The following is a 6,402-nucleotide window of genomic DNA, read 5'->3' as shown; positions in this document are numbered from 1 at the left end:
ACTGTAAGTTATGGATATGTTTGATATCTGTATTTCAACTTGTGCTGTGTTTCTGGACAACACCTCAGACAAGATGGCAGCAGCAGTAAGCCTGTTTAATAGCCTATTAAGGGAACTCAAAGGTACAATGAACCCAGGGAAAGAACCCAGGGGTTACACCTTATGAGTCACCAGGACTTGCCCAGATGACCCTGGACTTCATCTTGTTTCCGTGAATTTCCAGAAGCCGGATGGTATACGGACATAAAAGGCAGCTGCTCCATCCCATGTTGTCTTCATTCCTGCTTTCTACCTCTGGATCAACTCATCTGCAACTGAAGCTGTGAAACAAAGGACTGAGACCCATCCAGGCACTGGATGTATACCAGAGAGACTATACAAGCCTGCAAACTCCACAATTCTACTGAGAATCTGTTCCTTCTTCCACTCTGGCAGTTCCAGCACCATTATACCCTCAAAGGCTGCCACAGCCTGAAATAATCTTGAAACCAATACTGATAACAGACGCCTGCTCAGATTGCCCTAACTCTGCCATGCTATTCTCTCTATGTGGATTATACGGTTCCACTGCAGGGCACTGCCTAGGGCAGGATGAGATTCTGTGTGCATTTGAAACAAGGGGGAGGTCAGGAAGGTATTACATAACCATCTAAATCTGGCATTTGGCCAGGATGGTAGGATTAACAGTGTTATGGCCTTGTCAGTTAGTCTATGTGATAAGGTCTTTGGGCTTGATTTCCCTCTCACCCCTCTGTTATGCTGGCTTAATCTGATTACTCCTGATTTGTATCAGTGTGAGAGGAGAATCAGGTGCCTTGATTTCTTCTCCCATCTAGAGAACACATTGGTTTTCAGTTTCTCTAAGACCTTGTCTAGGCAATGAAATGTAACCATGTCTGAACATGGTTTCAGCATTTGTGTTAGCTGAATAGTTTAGGTGTAAGTGGAGAGAAGGACAAATGAGGCTAGATCAACAAAGGCTATGTCATTGGAATAGGGATTTTAACTTGCATTTCCTGCATCCCAGTTGAGTGCCCTAACAACTGGGCAGTAGAGTCATTCTCACTCTTTCTCTGGTCCAATGAATATTTAAATATTTATACAAAGTGGAACAGCTTCGACAGGAGAGATTGAGGTATTCTGGGGTGGGTCTCTTTCATAGGCCAACATTTAGGGCACACTTCTGAGAGGAGAGAGATGTGAGTTCAAATCAGGCAGAGAGGGATTAAAACCTGGGTGTCCTACATCCTGAGTGTAGGTTATAAGTGGGGTGCTGCAGTTGCCATTTTTTTGTAAGAAAGTGCTTATGCACCTAACCTCACAAAGGGTTCCTGGCTGTCAATCCTAAATCCATACAGGAACTTCCCTCACAGTAGGCACCTAACTCTCTTTGAGGAGCAGAGTTTAAGTGCTGTTTAGGCCACACCCTCTCCTCAGCATTTCCTATTGTCTTATTTAGGTGGCTCTCTGCTCAGCTTGCTGGCTTTTGTGAATCCAATTCCTAGGTGCCTAACTCTCGCCAGGCATTGCATAGGGAGCAGTGACATTCCGAATGGGGGGGAGGGGACGGGACCATGCCCCCGGGAGCTGGCCAGGCCCAAGGAGGAAGAGCCACCCCACCCCCTGTCCCAGGCAGCCAGGGCGTCCTCCCAGCTCCTCTGCCCCTGCACTGGGCTCAAGGAGGGAGCTGCGGGACCAGAGTCCATCACAGCCCCCCTGTACCGCCAGGCAGCCCCCACTACCCACACAGTGGGGGGAGAGCAGAAACGGACCCACAGAGCCCCCTCCCCCACCATGGGGCGCTGCCGACACTGCTGCTGCTGCTGTCGCCGATGGCGAGGGGGAGCAGGGTAGAGCAGGACACAGGCCTGCAGACCCACCCCCGATGGGGCGCTCCCACCAACAGGGGAGGGAGTGGGGGAGAGTAGGACACAGGTCTGCAGACACCCCTCCCCCCCCCACAGGGTGCTGCCGACGGGAGGGGTGCCAACATAAGTATGGCCTCCAGGTGCGGGAGACCCACGGTACACCACTGATAGGGAGAAGGATACCTGTGGATCCCACTAGGCAGCAGGGCACCTAAAGTTGCAATTGCAGTGCTGAGCTTAACTGCCTTTTGTGTTGTTTCAACTAACCATGATTTAAACACTCAGTGTTGAAATACATGCTCCAGTTGCATCAGGCACCCAAGTAAATTAACGGCACACCTTGCCCTTTTATCAGTAGGTAGGCAGAATCCAGGCTGCCTACTACAGCTGCACTGAATGAGTTGTTAGTGAGCCCAGAGATCAGGCTCTGTAGCATAGTACCCCAGATCCTTCTGTGATAACCTCCAGCACAAAGTGGATGATGTACATTTTGATTTTTCCTGTCAAAGGAGGAAAAAAGTGTGATGAGATAAAAGCTACATATGCACAAATTGAACTAAAGTGATCTACATTTCTCCTAGAAAAATAATTAAGGAAATAAAATTCAGTGACTGTTTTTGTTACTTTGAGTACATGGCAGCCTCCACTCAAACCGTCTGGTGGCTTAATATGCAGGAGGAAAAAATACCCATGAAATCTGTAATGGGAAAGGCTGAGATTCTTAGTCTAAATCTATGGCTTAAACTCTATGCATCACTGCAATAAACTTATACAGGAGGAAGAATGTCTACTCATGGCCAAATTCAAGGAGTGCATGCAGTTCCGGTTACCCCCGTGCCAGAGAGATGGAGATAATCTGGAGGGAATTCAGAGACAAGCAACAGGGATTGGAGGTTGCTACTTATGAGGAAGGGATGAAAGAATTGAACATAAATACATACAGGGGATGAGGGGTATGCTAACTTTCTACATATCATTTGAATAGGATGAAACTAAACATAGGAGGGGTGTCAGGAAACCTTTCCTAACACTGAGAGCCAGCTGCCTCTTCCTCTTGCAGAGAATTGTTCAGTTGTGTGTAGTGTAGTTATAGGAAGAACCAGAAATTCGAGAGAGACTGATCTTGATACCTTCAGCTTGATTTCTAAACCAAAGACTTTGGAGAAGCAACCCCACTTTTCCATGCCTATCTGCATTGATCTACCCAACCACTTGAGGTTCAGCAATTGAGGGAGCATTTGTGTACTTTGATAGTGGATGAATGCTTATGGAAGTGATGAGCCTCTACATAAATCTAAAGTACCTGTCTGGACTACAACATTGTCTGTATCTATAGCACTTCTTGCAGTCTGATTAATTTGGAATTAGGATTATGGTCCAATAGAGTTATTTAAAATATCCATTGAATGTAGAATTGTGCAATGCTCATGGAATTAATGAAGCACTTGCCTCTTATCAGGAGTAAAAATCATTCTCATATCCATTCAGTATTATCACTCACCTAACTAATTTCTTCTTTCTGGCAGTCCCTATCTTTGCCTTTGTCTTTCCCATGATCTTGGGCACACATTTTCTGCTATAAAGGAAAATTTAGCTCAGTAGCTGTGTTCTGCGTTCTAGTGACAAGCAGATTGTCTTCTTGCTGGCCTGCTAGTTAAATGGTGTGCATACAGTACTTGCTCTTTGGGGTGTTCAAATCCCGGCATGCCTTGCTTTCACACTGTAGGGTAGGAGACAGGGTTCCAATATTTTTAACTAGTAATCTGCATTGCACAATTACATCCTCATCAGTTATAGCTAATGGATGATTTATAGTATTGTCCGCAAAAATAAATGTAAAGCATTTCCTACTGTGACTAACACTGGTTCAGTTCCTCCTGTGTTAGCGCTGTTAGGAGCTCCAGCATACACAGGCTGCTAGATGCTTACAACACTATGTTATCTAACCTTGCTCAGAGCAGGTTTAAGCACCTTGTAAAGGTGTTAAGGCTGTTATGAGCTTTAGAGAAGGATTTTTAATACACCCCCCTCAAGCTCTGTTTGGGAAACCAGAGCTGCTTTGCGAGGACTGTAGCATATTTAATCATCAGAGCTGCTGTTATGTAACATTAATATGGGACTGAGCCCATTGTGAGAGGGAACGAGACATCTCCTTTACCTACTTTGCTCAGATGGGACCGTGTATGCTACAGTATGCGGCAAGGAGTTAGATTATGCTATCTGTAATAGTCATCACTCTGAAAGTCCCATAAGCATGCACATAATGCATCTGGGGGGCAAGAGTACTGACCCCTAAACAGCCCTGCTTTCTTTGTAGGGCAGCTGGAGCGGGGGTGCTGGCAGAGCCTCCTCACACAGGGAATGCCATGGAAACTGGCAAAGCCACTCCAGAAGCATGAGACCAGTAGATAGCAACAAAACGCAGCCTAGGCAGAATTGATGGAAAGCATTCTATCCTACATAGGTTTTTAAAACGGCTTACCACCTTAGTATTTGCCCACTTTCCAGTAGTGCATTAAGCAATCTGACTACATATCTGTCATGTTTGGTCTCTCATCCACTCTGCAAAGACGAAACGTGGAGTGGCTTGTTTTGGTAGGGTGCTGGTTTTTCGGTTAAATATACCTGTAGCTATGTGTTTATGTTAGAGACGGCAAGGTCAAAGAAACGCACCTTGCGCACTGAGCAGAAAGAGTGAGATTTATGAGGGTCCTTAGTTGCCGGGGGAGTTCATTGCATAGTCTTGGACCATCCCCGGAGAAGGCTCTGCTCTGCCACACTCGGATCCACTGTAAGAGGTCCATCCCACTGAACGTCCACAGGGCCGAAGCTGTGACCACACCTTGTCCCAGAGCTTCAACCAGTCTGATAGGCCTCGGGGCCCACGCCATGGCTGTGACGCTAAGCACCGCAACTTTGAGCTGCCATGGAACGGGACGCCCATAGCACCATTGCTGTCCCGGATACGCACCGCAGCACTCTGCTCTCCCCTAGCCAGCCTTCCCTGGTGTGGGGCTTGGGCCGGTTCCCGCCCAGGAGCGGCGCGAAAACCCGATCCAGGCCATGATGGGCTGGGGCTCAGCATCAAGGGCACCTCTCGCCAGGGAGCTGGCCGAGACGGGAAGCTCCCGCCGGCGGAGCTGTCCCGTGCTCTGCAGACCGGAGGGAAGAGGAGCCGCGGCCCTCGCAGCCCCGCCCCCGGATCCGCAGTACCTCAGCCCGCCCACTTTCCCGGGTTGCAAATAGGAGAGGGGAACGACTGCAAGATGGCGATTTCCCTCGTCCCTCAGCGCCGCCGCCATCTTGTTTGTAGTTCTGAGACTTGCGAGGCTACGATAGGCTGCGCATGTGCGGGAGCCCCGATTGCCTCGCCGTGCAGTGCGCAGGCGTGCCCAGTTCCGCCAGGGACCTAGAGCCACGGATGCTGCTGCCAGAGCTGGAGCCCCGGGAGCAGCCGTTTAGTCTGCGACACGGGTAAGAGCCGGCAGCCGGGCCGGGCGCGCCGTGGTTAAGTGGGGGCGCGGCTCGCCTCGCCCCCCCCCGCCGGCCAGGCAGGGCGCAGGGCCCGACCCCCACGCCGGCTGGGGGTCCTGGCCGGGGGGGATACGAGCAGGAGGCTCTTGCGGGCCCTGGCCTTCAGCTGGGCAGGGCGCTGCTCCCGGCGCTGGGGTCTCCCCGCCCGCGGCCGATGGTCGCTTTGGAGCGGGCTGGGTGGGGGCGACCCAGCGACCCGGCTTCCTAGCCCGCCCCAGGAGCCCTGCACCCGTCAGCCAGGCCCGGCGCGGGGACGGAGTGTCCGTGGAGGGGCAGCCCCGCGTCCCGGGCGTTCTCCGGGCATTGAGGGGAGATGGCTCCATCCTTCCTTCCCCAAGCGGCGCGAAGGCGAAGGGCAGGGACACGATTCCGGAGAAAGGGAGCAACAAATGGGCAGGGCGCTGCCTGGCAGCAGTGCGCTGGGGTTAGATCCCCGCGCAGTCTGTGCTGTCAGGACTGGCCTGCGCTAGGTGCCTACTTGGAACAATTGTCTCCAGTGTGAGAGGTAATTACACCCCCAGCCATAGGTTGATGGAAGAATGCTTTATCTGGGGAGGTGGATTCCTGGTGCTGAGGGGAGAACTGCTTCCTTGGGCATAGGTAGTTTCTGCACCAGAGGTGTCAAAGATATCTGGCCACAAAGGCTATTTAAGACAAAATTGTTCACTTGGCAGGCTACACTGTTAAAGAAAAAAAATTAAAGGGGCAGCCCAATGGCGCAGCTTTCACTTACTCTTTCCATACCTGCTTAATACTTTATTTTATTATTGATGATAAAATGAAAAAAATTAAATATTTTACTTTCAATTGAAATATCTACTATAAAACAGAGTTCAGAGTACATGATGCATTACTACATTTCAACTAAAATTAAAGTATACTGGGTGAAAATGCAAATTAAATTTACCTTTTATGACTTTTGCCCAGAAACCTGACACTTCTCTTGCGCCGGGACGGGCAGAGGTTTCTGCCCAGAAACCTGACTCTTCTCTTGTGCCGG

At 50.0% G+C, this 6,402-nt stretch overlaps 1 long non-coding RNA gene across 1 annotated transcript; it reads right to left on the bottom strand.

The window, feature by feature from the left end:
* Positions 1-3,207: 3,207 nt before the first annotated feature.
* LOC137146126 (uncharacterized) lies at positions 3,208-5,108 on the bottom strand. The gene is made up of 2 exons (XR_010917839.1): positions 4,542-5,108; positions 3,208-3,588 (listed from the first exon to the last, which is right to left on the bottom strand). It is a non-coding gene; the product is annotated as an uncharacterized lncRNA (long non-coding RNA).
* Between the last annotated feature and the right edge of the window lie 1,294 nt (positions 5,109-6,402).

This window comes from Emydura macquarii, unplaced genomic scaffold, assembly GCF_026122565.2.
Source record: "Emydura macquarii macquarii isolate MOO-44397 ecotype Brisbane River unplaced genomic scaffold, CSIRO-AGI_Emac_v2 contig_3708, whole genome shotgun sequence".
Classification (NCBI taxonomy): domain Eukaryota; kingdom Metazoa; phylum Chordata; order Testudines; family Chelidae; genus Emydura; species Emydura macquarii.
The sequence above is the reverse complement of the archived record's forward strand: the minus strand, read 5'-3'. Positions and strand labels throughout refer to the sequence as shown.